The sequence below is a fragment of the Ambystoma mexicanum genome, chromosome 7p (genome assembly GCF_040938575.1).
Source record: "Ambystoma mexicanum isolate Mex_15411 chromosome 7p, UKY_AmexF1_1, whole genome shotgun sequence".
Lineage (NCBI taxonomy): Eukaryota > Metazoa > Chordata > Amphibia > Caudata > Ambystomatidae > Ambystoma > Ambystoma mexicanum.
The window spans coordinates 923284433-923304737 of NC_090939.1; the positions used below are offsets into that span (position 1 = coordinate 923284433).

A 20305-nucleotide genomic window follows, 5' to 3' on the forward strand; every position below is an offset into this window, starting at 1 on the left:
GTCACACAGGGGACTTTGTCACAACCAAAACTATGTAATCTCTAAAAATGCCCCATAGGAGCCATTTCATCTGCATGTTTTAGGATAAAAACAAAAGGAAGTATAGAATAAATCCTACTTCCCCACTGCCTTTGACATTTCATCAATTAAATATTTAATGTGAAAATAAATACTGTATATTTTCATGCAGCCTGTGGAGTGGAGAATCTCTCATTCAAAGTACAAGAAGCTCGATTGGCTACTGCTTAAAAACTGAAGCATAGAGCTACTCCACAGAATCTTACTGCTGAATGTAAACATTTTCATGTTGAGAAAAATGTACTGAAAACATTGTTCAAACCTTGCCCCTAAGCAGAAATTCACTTGTGCTGGAGAGTCAATGATATCATTCAAGCTGTCTGTTTACTTTAGTTGGTTCCAATTTACAATTTATTTTAGCAGTGACATCAGTCAATAGCCTCTAGACTTGCTGTTGACCATTTTTATGATTGGACATTATTTCTTCATGTGTGATTAATTTAAAACATAAACTAGGTAAACATTAGTGAAGAAAACGAAATAAAAAGAAACTATTCATGAGATGGCCTTCCTGGCTGAACAGTCACAATGTCCTCTGTGACATCACTGAATTCCATGTTGGTTCTTTATAAGCCCAGTACCCATCTATGAGCAATTGCATGCTGCTTTTTACAATGAGGATGTAAATGAAGTGTTGCTGCCCAGTACCAGAGGAACGAAATATAACTGGAAGTAGGAAGGTGAGTGCCAGGAGAATGAGTGCGAAAACAGATCATAGAAGTGGGCAGAATAAGGCTTCAGGGCAATAATATAGCAACAGAGGAAGGAGGGATTGTTAGTAGGATAGAGGGAGAGGCAGATGTGAAACCTGTTGTGGTGTGGCAGTAACATCTGTAAATGTATTTATCCTGAGGGACGAGCCCAAGATCTGATAACATCGCAGAACTCTGGCTAGGGGAGGTCTGGTATAGCTAAAGAGATGAGTTTTGTCAAAGCTCAATTAATGTTAATGTGGGAACTGATAAACGCAAGGTCGTCATGTGTATGTGGAGGATTGTGTGTAGTTCGTGGTAGATTTCAGAGAGGAGTCTATTAATTGGGGAGAACAGGGGAGTAGATAGATGTGGGCTACATGTAATGGGAAAGTGAAAAATGAAAAAGAGAGGCAAAGGATCAGGTGACGAGATTGATTGACAAAGCTAGAGTAAGGATGAAAACAGGAGGATAGATTAGCAACCTGAGGAAATAAGGGCTCCAGGCAGCAGTGATGAAGAAACAGTAATTTATTTAATTACAGCGACAGCGGCCTATGAGAGCCGAGTGCAAACATGGCTCTCTCCCTGCAGTCTGAACTGTAACCCATCAACATTCTTAGAATAAGATTCTTAGAACTTAATGAGCTCATTGTGCAGCTCAATGCTTAACTAGGATCTGGTAATACATTTTTATGAACTTGTTTTAACTTACACTTACATCATAACACATCTCATCCCTTATGTGCATACAGATGTTATCTCCACATAATAATCCTTAAACCAGCTGGGTTTGTTCTTGACTCTATTTGAATGTGTCTCTGCTGCAGACCTTGAATTGTTGTCATCCTTGGAACACTTATCTATGACACTAGAGTCTCTGATACTGTTATTAGCAAATTCACCATTGTCATGTTCACCATTGTCATGTTTATCATGTGCATTGTCCTTCATGCATTCTGGACATTTCACAATTCTGGACATTGACCAACACTCCCCCCTTCTACAATTACTACATTGTTTCTTACTGCAGATATTTTCTTAGGACCAATGTATTTGCTTTCTACACATTTGGGAGTGAATCTAGGGTTCTTTATGAAAATATAATCTCCCACTTTCCAGGTATTACTTTTGACACTCTTGTCCTCATCAAATCTTTCTTTGTACACATCCTGTGCTTCTTTGATGAGAGTCATAATTCTCTCGCGATCAATGTTGGAACTCTTGGCTAAGTCCATCCACCCTGGACATAGCTTTGTTCCAGGTTGTCTCTCTTTCAATGACATGAACGGAGATACATTTGTAACTGAGTGTGGTGTGGTACAGTAGTTCCATATCATTTCTCTTACTGCACCAAACCATCTTAGATTAGAAGCTATGGCCAATTGCAAACCACCCTTTATGAACCTATTGGCTCTCTCAACAAGGCCGTTGGCCCTTGGATGATATAAAGCAGTTCTAGTGTGTCTGATGCAAAATTTCTTCAAGAAAGTTAGCATCCTTTCAGAACAGAATTGTACTCCGTTATCAGTCATTAATTGTGTCGGGAAACCCTCCCTGTAAAACACTTCATCGAAGAATAACACCATCTCTGCAGTGGTTGCCTCACACAAAGCCTTCCATTCAATCCATTTGGAATGGTAGTCTACTAACAAAACAATGTATTTATACCCATTGTCAAGGTTTTGTAATGGTCCTATCAAATCAACTGCAACTTTTTGCCATGGTTCACTCGGTACTTTGACAGGATTTATTGGTACTTCTCTAACCATCTTGGTCTTGTCACTCTTACCACACTCTCTACAACCCCTAACACATTTCTCTGCATCGCTGTCAATCCCGGGCCACCAGAAATATTGCCGCAAATATCTCTTTGTTCCTCCCATGCCCAGGTGACCTTGATGTGCTATATTTACTAAATGAGATCTGACTCCACTGGGGGGTATTATCCTATTTCCTTTTCTAAGTTTACATCCGTCCTCAGACATACTTAACTCGTCCTTCACACCAAAATATCTGTCAAACTCTTTTCCCACAATATTCTTGTGAGGCCATCCTTCTCTGGTCCAAATCATCACTTGATTCAATATTAAATCCTCCTCACCAGCTCTTATCCACATCTCTTTATCAATGGCATCATGCTCAATTTCTGCAATGCTCACATCTTGAAATTCAGGTGCTCCCTCCAATTCACCATCACACACAGGTAATCTGGATAAACAATCTGGTACCACATTCTCCCTCCCTGAAATTATAACCCAAGAGTTCTACCATCCACCTCGAAACTCTTGGAGACCCTTTGGCCCACTCAGAACCGTTCATCAATTGAACCAAAGGCTTGTGATCTGATCTGACAATAAAAGGTCGACCCCATAGAAAGAACTTGAAGTGCGTGATTGCCCAAAATACTGCTAGTGCCTCTCATTCAATGACCGAGTAATTTTTTTCTGCTCCTCTAAGTGGCCTGGATGCAAATGCAATTGTGTATTCAGTTTTACCTGAGTCAAACTAAGTCAAAACTGCTCCTAAGCCAAGGGTACTAGCATCAACTGAAAGCAACGTTTTCCTGCCAAACATGAATCCACTTAAGGATGGGGCCTTGACTATACAATCTTTGATTTGCAAGAATGCTTCCTGACACTCTTTGGACCATGTGTACTTCACGTTCTTTTTTAGTAACTCCCTCAATGGAGATGAGATGGATGCAAAGCCATTCACAAATTTATGGTAATATTCCGCTAGTCCCATGAAAGAACGCAGTTGGTCCTTGTCTTGGGGCTGAGGAGTATTACTAATACTTTATATGAGTGACTTTTTGGGAGAAATACCTTCTTTCGAAACTTTGTGTCCCAGATACTCCACTTCCTCAACACTTATTTTACATTTGCTTCTTTGGACCGTTAACCCAGACTCTTTCAGTCTGCATAGTACTGCCCTAAGTACTCTGTCATGCTCATGCTCATTACTTGCAAAAATCAGAATGTCATCTTGAAACACCTTAACATTTTCCAATCCTTTTAACACTTCCTCCATCACCTTTTGGAACACAGATGCGGCCGAGGCCAACCCAAATGGCATGCGATTGTATTTATAAGTGCCTTCAGGTGTGATAAAGGCAGTGAGATGTTGCGATTCTCGGGAAAGGGGAACTTGGTGAAAGGCAGCAGAGAGGTCAATGACCGAGAACAATTTGGGTTCGCCAAGAGTGGAGAGTGTCTCGGAAATGTTGGGTTGGGGATGTCTCTCCACCAGAATATTGTGATTAAGATTGCGCAAATCTACACAGATTCTTAATTTACCATTATTTTTGGCCACTAAGACAATGGGGGACAACCACTCTGTGGCCTCAACAGGTTCAATGACACCCTTATCTACTAAGTTATCGAGTTCACTGCGTAGTTGCGCTCTCATGTTTAACGGCACATGTCTCACTTTATGAACAATAGGCTGAGATTCTTTCTTTAGTCTAATATGATGTTCAAAATTCTTCAATCTGCCCAGACCTTCGGTGAAGACCTCTGGGATCTCCCTTGACCACATATCATCAATCTCGGCAATGGTGACAGGCTCAGTGGCACTAGCTTGAACCCTGACTCTCAACTTCCTTTGTTCCTCCCAACCTAAAAGGGAGGCTCCCTTTCTTGCAACCAAAATGTCAGCTATGCATTCTCCACCTCTGTATTGCACACTTGCAGTAAACTGTCCCAGCATCTCAATAGGGGATTCCGCATAGCCGCAGGGCCGAATTCTTGGTGGATCCAGCATTGATTCATCCTTTTTTAGAACATCTTTAAATATCTCTTTAGAAATGATGGTCCATGGGGAACATGTGTCAACTTTCATCAGTATTTCTTGACCATCAATTACAAAAACATCTGTTGGACCTTTGCTGTCTCCTCCTCCAATGGTTGAAATCTCGAAGACATGTCTGAGGTTGTCTTGCGAGGAGTATACCTCCTGTATGTTGTAAGCTGAGTGAGCACCTTCTTCTTGGTTGTCTCTGGTTTCTAAGAGATTTATTGATGACCTCTTGCATACATTAGCGAAATGTCCTCTGGTCCTACACTTGAAACATTCAGCATTCCTTGCTGGGCACGAAGGGTAATTCGGACCATGCTTGACACTGCCACATCTGGTACACTTCGCACCCCATGTTCCTTTCCTGCTTGTATTGACATTACGTCTCTTCCTGTGATCAACCGCGCACACAGCTTGGGTACTCTGTTTGTCAGACTTCAGTTCTTTGACATATTGTGAGGTTTGTTCTCTGCTTCTGGCTAGGTCCACTGCTTCATCCAACTTCATGTCTTTTGCCAACAATTTCTCCTGTATCCTAATATTATTTGTGCACCTCACTAACTGATCTCTAATTAACGAGTCAGATAGATGTTCGAATTCACAGGAGTGGCTTAATGTTCTTAATGAGGCTATGTACGATTCCACGGATTCTGAGGACTACTGAACATTTTTTTTAGGCTCAAAATGATCCTTGAGTTGTTTAATTGCAAGGGCATATTCATCTGTGTCCTCCGCTTCACCAGCTTGTGCACTGCCTAACCCATCAAACACTGCACGGCCTTCCACACCAAGATTGTGAAGTAATAATGCCTTTTTGCGAGTTGAGCTGAATCTCTCTCCTCCCATTGCCACCAGGTAGTTTTCAAACATGTCTTTCCACCTGTCCCACCTAACTTGGGGGCGTCCAGCTTCATTCAAAAATGACATTGGCGGAGGTATTGAAGCTGCCATGTCTTAAGCGGTAAAAAAAAAGGTGGTAAAGAGTGGGCTTGCTAGATGCAACCAATAGACTTTGGATCAGTTCAAGTATGCCCAGTGGATGCACAGACTGAGCAGTGACAGTGCTGTGCTATGCAGACAAAGGGATCAGTCTTGTATGAGTACAATCCCTTGTGTATGATGTCACAATCCTCCTTACATCAGTCTGAATTGGAACGTGATGGCTGCTCATCCACAGAATGGATACATTTCATAATGGCTGGCTCCTGAAACTTGCCAGAACTGCATGGGCAGGTTGCTCCGCAGCAATAATGTCAATGCTAGGGAGGCCACGCCCACTTCCTTGCTCAGTGACTAGTGCTCGAGCCGGGGATCCTTGAAAGTAAACACTGTTGCTTTGAGACAGAGTCAATACAGTAATGGGGAAGGCAAGATTACACCCCCAGGGGACGCGCCTGCTGACCTGTTGTTCCGCTCCTCCTGACCTTCCTGCAGCGTCCGCTGTTGCACGGGAGTGTGGAATAATGCAGGCCGCGCTATGAAGAGACTTCAAAGGAGTAGGGAGACACTGCTGAGAGCCATCCTCGTCGCCAATGAGGAAATAAGGGCTCCAGGCAGCAGTGATGAAGAAACAGTAATTTATTTCATTACAGCGGCCTATGAGAGCCGAGTGCCAACATGGCTCTCTCCCTGCAGTCTGAACTGTAACCCATCAACATTCTTAGAATAACATTCTTAGAACTTAATGAGCTCATAGTGCAGCTCAATGCTTAACTAGGATCTGGTAATACATTTTTATGAACTTGTTTTAATTTACACTTACATCATAACACAACCACAACTATTGATGCTTTGAGAAGCTGGAGTAAGGATGAAAACAGGAGGATGGATTAGCAACCACAACTATTGATGCTTTGAGAAGCTGGAGTAAGGATGAAAACTGGAGGATGGATTAGCAACCACAACTATTGATGCTTTGAGAAGCTGGAGTAAGGATGAAAACAGGAGGATGGATTAGCAACCACAACTATTTATGCTTTGAGAAGCTGGAGTAAGGATGAAAGCAGGAGGATGGATTAGCAACCACAACTATTGATGCTTTGAGAAGCTGGAGTAAGGATGAAAACAGGAGGATGGATTAGCAACCACAACTATTTATGCTTTGAGAAACTGGAGTAAGGATGAAAACAGGAGGATGGATTAGCAACCACAACTATTGATGCTTTGAGAAGCTGGAGTAAGGATGAAAAAGGAGGATGGATTAACAACCACAGCTATTTATGCTTTGAGAAGCTGGAGTAAGGATGGAAACAGGAGGATGGATTAGCAACAACAACTATTGATGCTTTGAGAAGCTGGAGTAAGGATGAAAACTGGAGGATGGATTAACAACCACAGCTATTGATGCTTTGAGAAGCTGGAGTAAGGATGAAAACTGAAGGATGGATTAACAATCACAGCTATTGATGCTTTGAGAATCAGGGGAACGAGTGAGACAGCCACATGCTAGGCTCAGATCAATTTTATTGAAGGGTGGTTGACTGCTTATAAGGTCTCGTAATGAAACGATACTACCTGAGGCAGCAGGCCGACCCTGCCAGTAACAGCCCAAAGCCCAAGCTAAGGGCCCGAGCATAGGGAGGGTGCCTTAACTCAGGTGCTGGTGCCATTACTGGCCTGGTCGGCCCACCACTGACAGTAATATCTCCACTAGCACAAGCGTAGCTCAGAGCTGGGTGCTATGTGTGTTGGGTGGAAAGAAGCTACGCCGGACCAGGTAAGAACTATATATTTCTTCAAGTATCAATCTCGCAACCCTGCGGACACCTCTCTGCCAAATCCCAGTGTCGTACTCACACTTTCTCCCAGCTCTTGCTCCAACAGTCTGTCCTCAACACTCTACATCCCTCATACCCACATTCATACATCAACATTCCACTCATTGTTCACACACTACAATGTGCTCTTTAGAATGAATAAAAGAAACAGACCTAACGACGTGGTTCCTCAAGCCACTGTACTTGCAAAGTCCCTTTTCTTTGTTAATGACCAGGAAGTCATCAATGAAAAAAAGGAACTTTAGAGGGACGAAAAGTCTGTTAATTTATTTGTACCCATCCTCTCCCCCCTTAGTGCAGGGTGTGAGCTGGGGGGCAGGGGAGGAAGAGAGTGGGCGGGGGATGCCTGCCGAGCTACACATAGGCTTCTCAGAATGTGAGCTTGTACCAGTAAATACAGCTGTTGTACGAAACTCGGGCAATATTTTGAAAGCTCGCTTTCATGGGTGCTGAGAACTGTCAAGTCCTGTTGTGATTCTAAAAGTGATTCCAGCAGGTCCGGTGACCGTTCTTCACGGACTTTAGAGCTGGCAACACAGTGGGCCCACCTTGTCCCGCAATCAGAGCATCCCTTTGGCACCACAGTGCGCTTTGATTGATCGACCATCCACACCACAAATCACCCATTCTACATACACCACCTCCTCTACCCAGGACTCTATTTCCGACTTGCAAGCACAATATTCTAGAGCTGCAAGGTGTGAGAATTACTTTCATTGACGATGGGCATATCTTACCTTGGGCCATTGGGTGGATCTTCCTTGGCGGACGGTCATTTTAGGCTGCTCCTGCATGCCCTAGGCCCACTCAAACTTGCTACCAATGTTATAACGGAAGGTCTGTGGCTCAGGTATCAGTCTGGAAGCACATGCATAAAACACTTGTTTTATTCATACATTTCCAGTTACACTTAATCTAGTTCCGGTAAGTATCACATGTGAACTAGACACATATATTCACACACAACTAACAACTGCCCATGCCCAGAAGTAATATTCAACACATGCTTTAAAATCCAATGTTGCACATACATGGATGACATCACAGGCTGACGTCTCTAACCATGGGAAGATTCTGTATGTATGGAGAAAGGAGCGGGAGAAGGAAGATGGTGTAATGACCTTCGGTGAAGTATGCTGATGTAATAGCTCGTGTGGAATGTGGTGGCCCTGGGGGTTCTGAGAGTGACCATTAGGGTCAGAGTGAGGGTGGCTGTTGATGGGTGTGGGGAAGCCCAGTGTTCCTCATCTGATGTTGTGTCTTCATTTCCCCTACCATCCCGTTGCATTGTATACATGAAGACATGCAGATCAGGGACATTAAAGGTACATTCAAACCTACCTTCGAGGAGACATACTTTTCTACACAGTTATGTTATGTTATGTTACTTGGCATTGATACAGCGCTTTATATATCATTGGTATGACCTCAAAGCGCTGGTATGTTGAACGCCCTTTGGAACCGTAGATCAAGTTAGTAGAGAGAGAGTGTTGTATGGTGCGTGGGTACACTGGATATGTGAGCAGCTGGTGTAGTTGTTGGATGAAAGCTGCTTCCTAGCCATAGGTGTGGTGGATATCAGTTGGATGTGTGCAGTCTGGTGGGTGGACACCCAGACTGGTTGTGGCTGCGTTAGGCCTGAGGAACACCTATGTGAACAGCTAGGCCGGAATGTGCTCAGCTAGCTGTGTTTTATTAGGGTGAAGAGTTGTTCCTGCGGTCGTGTTTGTATGTGAACAGCTTGGCCGAATTATCACCGGTATAGCTGTGTTCTAGTTGGATGATGGTGTAAAGTAGAGAATAAGCGTAGTGGTGTGGAATGGTGGTTATCTGTAAAAGCGCCTTAGGCCTTAGACCAGGCACGTGATATACATAGCGACATACAGATTTAAAGCGACAGGGGTCGATACAGGTATATATGGGGACACATATATACATGGGGGAAACAGATATATAGCGACAGGGGTTGGTACAGGTATATATGGCGATACAGATATATATGGGGATACAGATATGTAGCATGAATAGGGGGCTGTGCTGGTGAAAATGATGGGATGGTAGGAGGATCTTGACGTTTTACATCCAGCGCTGCTGGGGTTGGGGGGGTGCAGCAGGTTTAGGACACTACCCCCGGATTATTTTCCCCACACCCAGGTGGGCACCAACACTCAATGCGGCCGCTAGCAGCCTGAGCTGTGGCTGGTGTGCAGATCTGGCAGAGGACGCCACGCCAGGAAGGAATAGAAGATTCCTGAATCCTCCAGTGTCCGTCTCCAGTTTTCCCTTGGTTCGCCGATGTCCAGTGTGGGGCACAGCTTGCCGGTGAGGTTTTTCCTTGCCTGTGTGGTAGCTGGACATGGAGGAGTCTAATGCTTCCCAGTTGGTGAAGGTGCAAGGGAGTGTGTCCCTCTTTCCTAGCAGCGGAGTACCTGAGCATGGTGGTGTGAGGAGTGGTAGCCGCCAAATATGGGTGCTGCGTTCCCTCCCTGGGGCCTGAGCAGCCCAGAGGGAAGCAACCAGGAGTAGGGCAGAGCATTCGGCAGGGAGAGCTGCTGGCAAGTTGTTGCCGGATTATGGCCTAGCTATGCAGTTAGCATAAGTTCCAGTGTCGGTACTCCCCGAGAAAATGTGAGATCACGGCATATATGCTAAGGCTGTTGTTCGTGGTCTGCGTTGTGTTTTGTTGTGGCATTTGTTCCCCTTTGTAGCTCCCCAGGTTAATATAGTACGGGAATGTAATGTAACGTTAGGCACAGTGGGAGCGCTTTTAGTTTACCTTAAGGGGTGATGTTGCGTTAAGGGGAAGGTTGTCTCTGTTTCAATCCATTTGGACTTGTGGGTGGAGTTTGGAACTGCCTATCAAAGGAGTTTTGCTTTGTACTTAGTGCTATTCATTTTCTTCCATTCTGTGAACATGAGAATGGAAGGGCCAGTACTGGGACCGGAACGACGTGGGTTCATCCAATTCAGACATGTGGCTGGAGGGCCTGTGTATGGGGTTCATTCCATGTCAGACATGTGGGTGGAGGGTCTGTGTATTGAGTTCTGTTGTTTGCGTTTGGAGTTCCTGGACATTTTGGGTCCGGGTTGAGTGTTAAGTGTTTATGGGTACATTTTCGGGGGGGGGCATCCGGTTTTGGAGGTGTGGGGCGCACGTTCCGCCTTTCAATAGGTAGGTGTATAGTCTAAGGACGAATGTTTTGGTGCGAGTTTTGAGATACATTTTTGGCGCTATGTGCATGCAGCGTGTTAGGGATGGCATGCATTATTGGGTTTTGCATAGTATTGTGATGTATGGACAGAAGAGAATTGATCGTTGCAGTGTTGGGTGTGTGTGCGAGTGTTTGCGAATATAGGGTGTGTGTGTATTTGATGCATTGTGTGTTTGATGCATTTTAGGACCTATGTGCAGCATGTTAGGGGTGGCATGCATTGTTGAGTTTTCCATTAAGGATATTAGAGTTTTCATGCTTAGGTCAGTGATACTCCATGGTGATAGGGGTAGGTGGTGTGATGTTTGAGTAAGGCATCGGGTCAATTTGTTCTGAGTTGCGCGAACACGGAGTAGTTCATTTTGTTCCCAGTTGGGGAGTTATTGGTGGCCCATCAGTGAAAGGGTTAGGTGTTTAGGTGGTATGGTGTTTCACCTGTTCCAGTGTTAGGAACAGGTGAAACACCATGCCCCATGGGTGTAGGGGTAGGTGTTTAGGAGTTGTTGTGGAGTTGGGTAGATACAGTCACCTATGGGAGTGGGGCAATGATCATTGTGGTGCTCTAGCAAGGAGTTGTCCTGAGGTTTTTCAGGGTCTTTGCCCTAGTGTTACTTTCTCTCTGTCGCTTACCTACAAAGGAACATAAGGTGGGTGAAGTGGTTGGGAATGTTGTTGTTATCTGCGGGTGTGAGGTGCCAGTGAATATAAATTTGTGATGTTGTGGTTTTTGGGTGATGTTGTGACGTTAGGGTGTTGTTGTTTATCCTTCAACAGTGTGAGTTGTCTGTATAGATTGCTCGCAGTTGAGCTGTTTGTGCTGGGACGTGGCAGGTTTGAGGCTTTGGGGTGGCAACCCAGGGTGAAAGGAGTTGGGGCATTGTTGGTTTGGCCGGTTAGATGGGTTTTGTTCTCTGAACACTGGTACGCTTGGGTGTGGTAGGCCTGAGATCCTATGGGGCAGCTCGGGACAGTTGGTGGTTAATCTTTTTGTTTTTAGTTCTCAAGGGTTCCTGACAAGGGGTTGGTTCGTTAGATGGGGTTTGCGAGCTAGTGCGAAGGTTCCTGGCATTTGTTGGTCCGGTTAGCCTGGCGATAGTTTCCTCTTGTGTTGTTCCTGTGCTTGGTTCTTTTGTGCATTGTTGGCCGCTTTGTATAGTAGATCTGGTGCTTGTCTGTGTTGACGGGGTGTCAATGGTGCTAGACAATTTTTCCATTCGATTGTTGTTGTGGTGTTTTTCCAAGGGAGGGAGTAATGTTGTAATGACCTTGGGTAAAGTGTGCTGATGTAAAGCTCTTGTCGAATGCGGTGGTCCTGGGGTTCTGAGAGTGACTGTTGGGGTTAGAGTGAGGGTGGCTGTTGATGGGTGTGGGGAAGCCCAGTGTTCCTCATCTGATGTCTTGTCTTCGTTTCCCCTACCATCCCATTGCATTGTATACCTGAAGGTGTGCAGACCAGGGACATTAAAGATACATTCAAAACTACCTTGGAGGAGACATACTTTTCTACAGAAGACATGCAGGTAGACCGATTACAAAATATCTGCCTTTCATAAAGAAGAACATACATCAGAGGGCTCACAACAGAACAAACCCGTATGTGTTTCACGCTCTACAGGCCCTTGAAAACCAGTCATCAGTCCTGCTGGAATTGCTACATGATTTTATGTCCCAGCAACCGTGAAGGGTTGATTTTCCCAAATTGCCTGAGTTTGCCTGTATGTTCTAATAAAGTGGCAGGTTTGGGTTAAGATTAGTGCAGGCTATCCCTTGCACTGTGAGGGGGGATCGACCCGCAGGGGAGACACAGGCGGGTCAACGCATGCTTGAGGATGTGTGACTTTGAAGCCCGAAGCTCACAGAACAAGATGCAAGTGCTGAGCTACTGTGCTGCTTGTAACAAATGCCCCACTGAGATTGAGATGCTGCTTTCAGAAATAAAATCATTACATATAATATATCAGAAGCCCTTCTGATTCCTCTTCTCATTGTCGATGAGTGGGCCACAATTCCTCACCATCTGGATTTCCCAAGTAAAGATCCACTCTGGACCGCAGTTCCTTCCTACATTGTGTAAGCCATCAGACTCATTTAACAAGTGAACACAGATAATAACCACTTATGTGTTGGTGATCGGGGGCACATATAACTCCACACAAGACCAGGAAGAATGTTGATGAACTTGATGTGAGTTGAGGGGCAGAGAATCTTCAATGGCCTTCATCATGAACCACCCTTGATTGCTGTTGACATTGATGATGAACATAAAGAAGTGGAAAGGAGAATCTCAAAAAGGTTTGATAAGAGTATTATTTCACTGAAGATACAATTCTACAATAGAGAACAGCTACCAGTTAAACAAGCATCTGATTATTTTGATAGATGAGAGAGCTAACTGCAACCTGCAACTTCCATGCATATGTAGAAGACCTCATAAGGGAGATATTGCTCTTAAACACCAACAGTGACAAAACAAAGATGAGGTTCTGTCATGATAGTTGATTGCTAGATAAAAGAGAGCTGAATCCAGAAACCAGGCATGTAATCTTTATTACATAGGCTCCATATCCATGTCATAGTAAGTCAGAACATGTGAGGGATCAGAAATGTGAGGCAGACAACTTTGTGAAGGTTTTTCAAAAGAGGCCATTTTATTAACTTAAAAGGTTGGATAAACACCTCACTATCCCTACCCTTATGAGGATTCCTCTGCCTGAAATAAACTAAAGGAAACACTCTAACAAAAGGATTCTGTCCCTCATACTTAAACATGCACAACTTAACAATATATGGCAGTTCCATAACAACAAATATAACAGTTACATTCACATCATACCAACTGTTTATCCTTCTAATCCCAGTGAATTCCCCCTCCCCAGTTTCAAACAGGAATTTGTTCAACAGATCCAAAAAAACATGAAGGAAATTCTGTGTCGTAGCAAGGTTCCAATTCAGTTCTCTTTTGCTTCCAACTCTGATAATACAAAGTTGCAACTTGATGACACAAGGTTCTTGCAACAACTTCTAATCAGCAATTTAGAACTTTTTCTTAATTAATTGGTTTCAACAAAAATGTCTTTGTCAGGATATTTCTGTACCAGTTTAGGCAACAACTTATTTGACAACATTAAAAACCTCTGCAGTAGTTCACACAACTCTTGCTTCAATGGTATTAATTTGTCAGGATGATTCTGCATTAATCCACAAAAACCCATTAGTGGTTCTTCAACATCTTCTTCAAGATTTTTATCCATACCACAGTACTTGAATGGCTTCCACCAGGTGAACTCCCCTACCATGCTTATCCAGACAAAGTTCTCTGGTCTGGTGTATTCTCCTGCCAGAACAGATCCAACTACTACATGGTTCTCTGGCCTGGTGTACTCACCTGACAGGCCAGTGTAAACTACTACTGCAAGTACCTCTGTGGTAAGGGTTGAACTTAAACAGGATAGCAATGTCGTTTGCTCCACTACATCAAATATAAGAAACATTTCAAGAGAATCAAGAATCACACTGGTGCTGTTTGTTATACCCGTTTGACTGCCACACTCTCTGCAGGCCCTGCTCCACTCCCTCTGAACATTTTTCTTCAGAAGGGCAGCCTTCCTGTCACTCTTGTTTCTTCCCTTTTCCACTAACCAACTGCTGATAATGTTTCTGTTTCAATGACATATTTCTTGGTTTAAGCTCTTCTCTCTTAGAACCTCCTTTTCATATGGGAATAGTTGTTCTCAACTTTGAAAACACCAACTGCCTTCTTTTGGCTTTGGCAATTCTGGTTCTTTCTTATTTGCCTTGGTATGTTTCTCCTTTGGCTTTGGCAATGATAGTTTATCTTTCTCTCATATGTATTGCCCCTTTTATTTGTTGGCTCTTATTATGCCCCACAATGTCACAATCACACTCTTCTGATATAGTAATTGGATTCTTATTTTGCCATCTGTGCCCTTTTAAATCAGCTTGCTTCACAAAAGATGAATGAACAGCTTTGTATTAGCAAAAAATGTCTTCTTTACTTGGTTTACTCCGTTTAACACGTTTCTATGGTTAAGGACCCTGGACTTGGCCAGCGAGTTATTACGGAGTGCTGCGGGGTCACTATCTAACAGTAACCTCACCGGATTTGGCATGTGTGTCCATTCGCCTCGCTGCCTCCAGGTCCTCTGCATTAGTTTCCATACATGGTATGGTAAACTTTCCTCCACTGTCTTCTGCGACTTGCGTCTGTGAGCAGTAGGACTCTCTGGGCTCCCACTACGCATTGGTACTCGCCTGCCACTGGTGCTTGTCAAACTTTGGGGAAAAATATCAAAAGGTGCGCTTTCTACTGCACGACCACTGCAGCTGCGTTCCTCAGAGGGAGAGTGGAGAATGCTTCCTGGTCCGCCAGCACTGCAATTAAGGTCTTACGCATTGAGGACCCTATCAAGACCGGCATCTACTTCAAACGCCACCATGGTCCCGGCATCTCTTCTCACACAAAACCTATGCTTCTTCTGCCACAAGGAGGTAGGAAATACTACCCCTACTTCTACTACTGCTCCTTCTCCTGGCCTGCACCTGACAGAGCTTTTTATGCCTCTTAGTCTTCCACAGGTGTGGGTCATTTTTCCTAATTGACTCCAACCTGTAGTCCTGTGCCTCTGCCGTCCTCTTCTTTGTCCCAGTACTTTGGGATTTATGGGACATGTAGTCCACAAAATAAAATTCAGCATTCTTAGTGAAATTATCATCACCACATTTACAATTCAATACATATTACCCAAAGTACTAGAAGGGTACCATGAATTATTTGACTTTACAGAAGAGTATGGTTTCTCCGGATACATATTGGTAATATTTAAAGACTCTCCTTCCTTATTTATCTATGATTCACAGGGGCTTTCTTGTTTATGAATGTCAGTGATTTTAAGAGGGTTTTTCTTACTCTCAGAACATAACCGCTTGTCATTATCTTCATCTATATTCCAACAGTCGGTTTGGGAAAATAAAAACCTTCTGACAGCAAGTCATTACATATTCCAGTATTAAGGCTATTCCCTTCCTTGGGGAAGACAAATACTGTGTCTCATCTCACGGAGTCCTCTTATTTCCCTAGGGCCCATCGTCTCCGAGTTGATCCTCCCAGCTAACACCAGCCCCAGGGATAGGATCAGGAAGTGTCTGCCTTTCCCTGGCCACCTGGGAGGAGACTTTAGGTAGGGTTTTTGTGAGGGCTCTTTAGGATTAATCACAAACAACTACATTGGTGCCCACCACCCAGGCACATCAACAGTTCTCACCTAGAAAGAAGAGTCAAGAGCCCTCATTACGAGGTTGCCAATAACATGCGGTGCTACCGGCGGGTTGCTGGCAACCTTGTACTACCATTACCGCCGCTTAATATTCAGGTGCTACCGGGATATCACAGGCAGGGGCGGTACAGTAATTTTCCATTCCCATGGAGTCCAACAGGACTCCAGGTCCAACATGGACTCCAACAGGACTCCATGAGAATGGAAACACTGAAGCACCGCCACCTTTACGAACGGTGCCGGTGCTTCAGTGAAAAACCTTGTGGTAGTGAACTGAACTACCGGCAGGTCAGGCTTGCTTGTTCAGTGCCCCCAAAGGCGGACTCAAAGTGAGCCGGTATGGAAAAGGTGCTGGTAACTAATTACCGGCACCTTTATTTCTGGACTGGCTCACTTATAATGAGGCTCAAGTTCTTAGAGACAAACTAGAAGGACAAAGCCACAGCTTGAGACTGTCAACCCACTGCTGTGGCAACACAGACTACATGGGATGTGATACAAGATACCTGATAAGAAACAGAAATGAACAGCCTGCAGAAAGGTAGGCTACTTTGTAAATGAAGTCCTATCTATCTATCTATCTATCTATCTATCTATCTATCTATCTATCTATCTATCTATCTATCTATCTATCTATCTATCTATCTATCTATCTTCTATATAGCACTGCTCACCCAGAGGCCTCAGTGGATTGACAAGACAAGCAAAACATAGAAACAAACAAAAATCTAAGCTGTTTAGAATGTAACCTTAAGCTTTGCTTTTATCAAAAGGAAGGTATTCAGGGTCCTCTTAAAGAGGGCTAGTGATAGTATTGCTCTCAGCAAGAAGGCAGCGCATTCCATATCACGGCAGCACAGACATCTAAGCAGATACTGCCCAAGTCTCTTTAGATGAAGCGTGGACAAGCCAGGATTTCATTCTTATTCGATCACAAGGTTTATTTTATAGGTGTTTTTAGGATACGTGAGCAAAGATATAAGGGAGCGCATCCACTGACAAGCATTTGTATACAAGGGAGTTCTCCTTGCTCCACAGGGAGCTAGTGCATCTTTTGGTGAACCTCTGACACGTGCGCTCATTTCCCAAGCCCAGAGATGGCACGAACCATGCGATTCGCACAGTTTTCAGTTTCTTTATATTGGCCTGTGAAGTGCCAACCAGCAGAATATTACAGTAGTCGGGCTTCGCATTGACAGTGGCAGAGGCCACTAATGCCCTTTTCTGGTTGATAAGTAAGGTCTTATCTGCCACAGCATTTTGTTCATGCATGAACATGATGATCTCAGGGTATCACTACATATTATCCCCACCAAAAATATTGCTGTATATATGGTCGTCTGGAACAGCCATAGGCGATAGTTTTGGGGGGGATAATTTTTGGGTTTTTTAGACCGGGGTTGTGGGGGGGACCCCCGCTCCTTTAAAAATACTGTGGGGGTTGCAGGGGTAGGGGTGTCCCCCGCAGGTTCCATGCCTTAATATCGCAGCAAAAATATGGCAATATTTTTGTATGGCGATATTTTTGTGGGGATATTAACACATGGAACCGATCTCAGGTGTGTCACATGCCTGTTTGATGTGAGTTGGGAGTTTAAGTAGAGTCCTAGCGTTTTGCGGTGCTGGTCAATGGGAATGATATTACATGCAATCTGAAAGTGGTTGTATTGTGGATCCATTTTCTTTAAACTTGCACCAGTTCCCATGATCAGCAGCTCATCTTCTCGTTATTAAGAGTTAATGGGTTTTGCGCCATTCATGAATGAATTGCTGAGAAGACTTGGTTGACCCTATCCACATCTCTGGTACTGTTACACTTCGGCAGAGAAAAACATCCCTGTGGCATACGTCCCATTCACAGGCTCCTTTGTGGAGCAGATACAGGTTGCCATGGCATCTGTACAAGCTACGGCGGAACCCGTGTCAGCTGACACATCTTGTACGTGAAGGACGTACAAGGCACGTCCCCCTTACGGGTTTAAAACTACCGTCTTCCAGCAGGCTTGTTGCTGCTAATTAGTATTTCTTACTATTTGCGGTTACATCTGTTTTCCTTTGTGAAATCTTGTCACGAAATCCCAACTTGATCTCCTGGTTCCGACCATTGCCCGAACTTTTGGATTGTTACGTCTCCTATTCCATTGGCACTTCTTAGAGCACTACGGTATTGACCCGGACTGCCCCTGGACTGCCTTCTCTACGCCCTTATCATTGTCGTGATCTTCTGGTATTTGACACGGAACGTTACTTGGATTGTCCTTCCCTGCTCCTGCTGTCTTTGCAACTCATTCGTCAACAGTTACTCGGAACAATTCAGTTGCTCCAACCTTCGTTTGGGAAGCGTGTGTTTCAGGTAGCCAACTGTGTTTATTTTCTTCTATTTTGCCAGCACCATCTTTGAGTATTGTACCTTATTTACCTACTGCTCTGTTGGTATTCCTCTCTACTGGATTTGGGACATTCATTGAACTACAACACTCAACGAACTTATTTTCAAAGTGCATATTGACGCTCTCCTGATCCTGCACCAACCCGGCTCTAGCGCGACCATCGTGCCGCCCGGGTTTACTTCCCTGTACTAACTTCCCTGTTTATTATTTTTTCCTGTTGTTTTCTCCAATCCTGGAAATCGTTAACCCTTGAGAGTCCCACAATTCAGGTCTGTAGTTTTGGTTAAAACTCTCTATAGGAAGAATCCATTAGATTATAATTCACTCATTAGGATTTACTTCTTTAGTTGTAGGTCCATTCCGGGGAAAGTTCCACTCCAATCCCTGCCTAGGTATTTCCTGTCCCAAACTGTGCTTGATTGCTTACTTGTTTTCTCAGCACTGTCTAATATCTTTGTATTCCTTTGCAGCTTTGGTATTGGCGGTGTGTGTTCTCCCCGCTCTTTTATTCAACAGCCATCTCTGCCTGTTCCAATAGAAACAGCAGAGAGGTACGTTGTAAAGAAGAGCCCCTCTCTTGAGGAAGCCTGAGTCTTGTACTCAGGGGAGCTGGAATTGGAGGCTGAATATCGAAACCTGTGTACATATCGTCTCCAGGGTCATCTATCTATCTTCCTGACCTATATACGGAGCGGTGAGTAACATAATTAGCAACCTAATAATGTCCACGGAGACCAGTGATGCGTTGAATCAGATTGTGCAAATGGTCACAGATTTACGAACCGACTTGACCAATGCACAAGAGGCATTACGTCAACGTATGGATGCTATCCAGGCCTTGGTAACTACTCCAGCCTCAGGCACTGGTGCTACTGCTTCAGGGTCCGGCTTTCCAGCTCCCGCACAGGAATCAAATCCTATCATGCTTACCACCCAGTTTCTTCTGGCTCCTGCGGAACGCTTCCTGGGTGATCTTAAACAATAAAGGACCTTCATTAATCAGTGCAAGTTGAACTTTTTGTGTCGTCCTGCTTCGTTCCATACTTCCACGACTAAGGCAGCTTTTGTTTTGTCAGATTTGGGTGGCACCGCTGCCGCCTGGGCAAATCCATTGTTAGAATCAAATAGTCATGTTCTCTACAATTGCGATGCCCTTTTAGGTATGATGAGTAAAGTATTTGATACACCTTATACTGCTCAAGCTACCGACTTGGAACTGTTGAAGCATCGACAAGGGAACAATTCTCTATTGGTTTAATTGGCTCGCTTTAATCAGCTGGCAGCGGAAACAGATTGGCCCGAAGAAAAGAAGACTGCAGTCTTCTATCAAGGTCTCTCTGAGGAACTAAAGGACATTCTCTCCACTGTCGCAGTGGTTCCCACAGCATTCGGGTAAATGCTTGATTTAGTCCTTCAGATTGATGCCCGTAAAGCTGAAAGGCGCTGAGAGAAGAAACCTGCTCTATTCGCCTCAGCCCCTGCGGATGCTTCCTGCACCAGAACCTATGCAGATTGGTGTGGTTAGGGGTCCACTCACGCCTGCTCAAAGAGAATACTGCAGATCGCACAATCTTTGCATATATTGTGGGGCCTCTGATCATCTGCTGCCCGAATGTCCCAAAAAACCTAAGAGAAAGGCGTGAAACGCCAAATCCCGACAGTAGATGGAGTCCCTATGTCGGGAGGAACACCTTTGGACTCTCAGATGCAGAATCCGGTTCAGCTGGTCCGCCTTCCTGTTACATTTTCTTTCAACCAAGATCGATCGTTTCAGGCAATGGCAATGATACATTCGGGAGCAACCGGTAACTATGTTGACCAATGCTTTGCCTCCATGTCAGGCATACCGCTAATTCGCAAAACCATACCTGAAACTGTTAATGCGGCGGACGGTTCGATCCTTGTCTCTGGAAAGGTAACTCATCAAACGGTTCCATTGCATATGAGCACTGATGAAGGCCATACAGAAATGATATCATTCGATATTATCAAAGCTCCGGCCTACAAAGTCATCCTGGGTATTGCATGGCTGCAGTTCCACAATCCTGTCATTGATTGGTCAAC

General features: G+C 44.3%; 1 protein-coding gene across 2 annotated transcripts in view; it reads left to right on the top strand.

Moving 5' to 3' along the window:
- Positions 1-623: 623 nt before the first annotated feature.
- Positions 624-20305, top strand: part of LOC138525590 (E3 ubiquitin-protein ligase TRIM39-like) — a 301399-nt gene continuing 281717 nt past the window's right edge. Inside the window, exon 1 of one of the 2 annotated variants that reach the window (XM_069635632.1) lies at positions 624-758. The gene's annotated coding sequence lies outside the window, so the exon portion shown is untranslated. The remainder of the gene's footprint in view (positions 759-20305) is intronic. The other variant, XM_069635631.1, reaches the window with a different exon arrangement.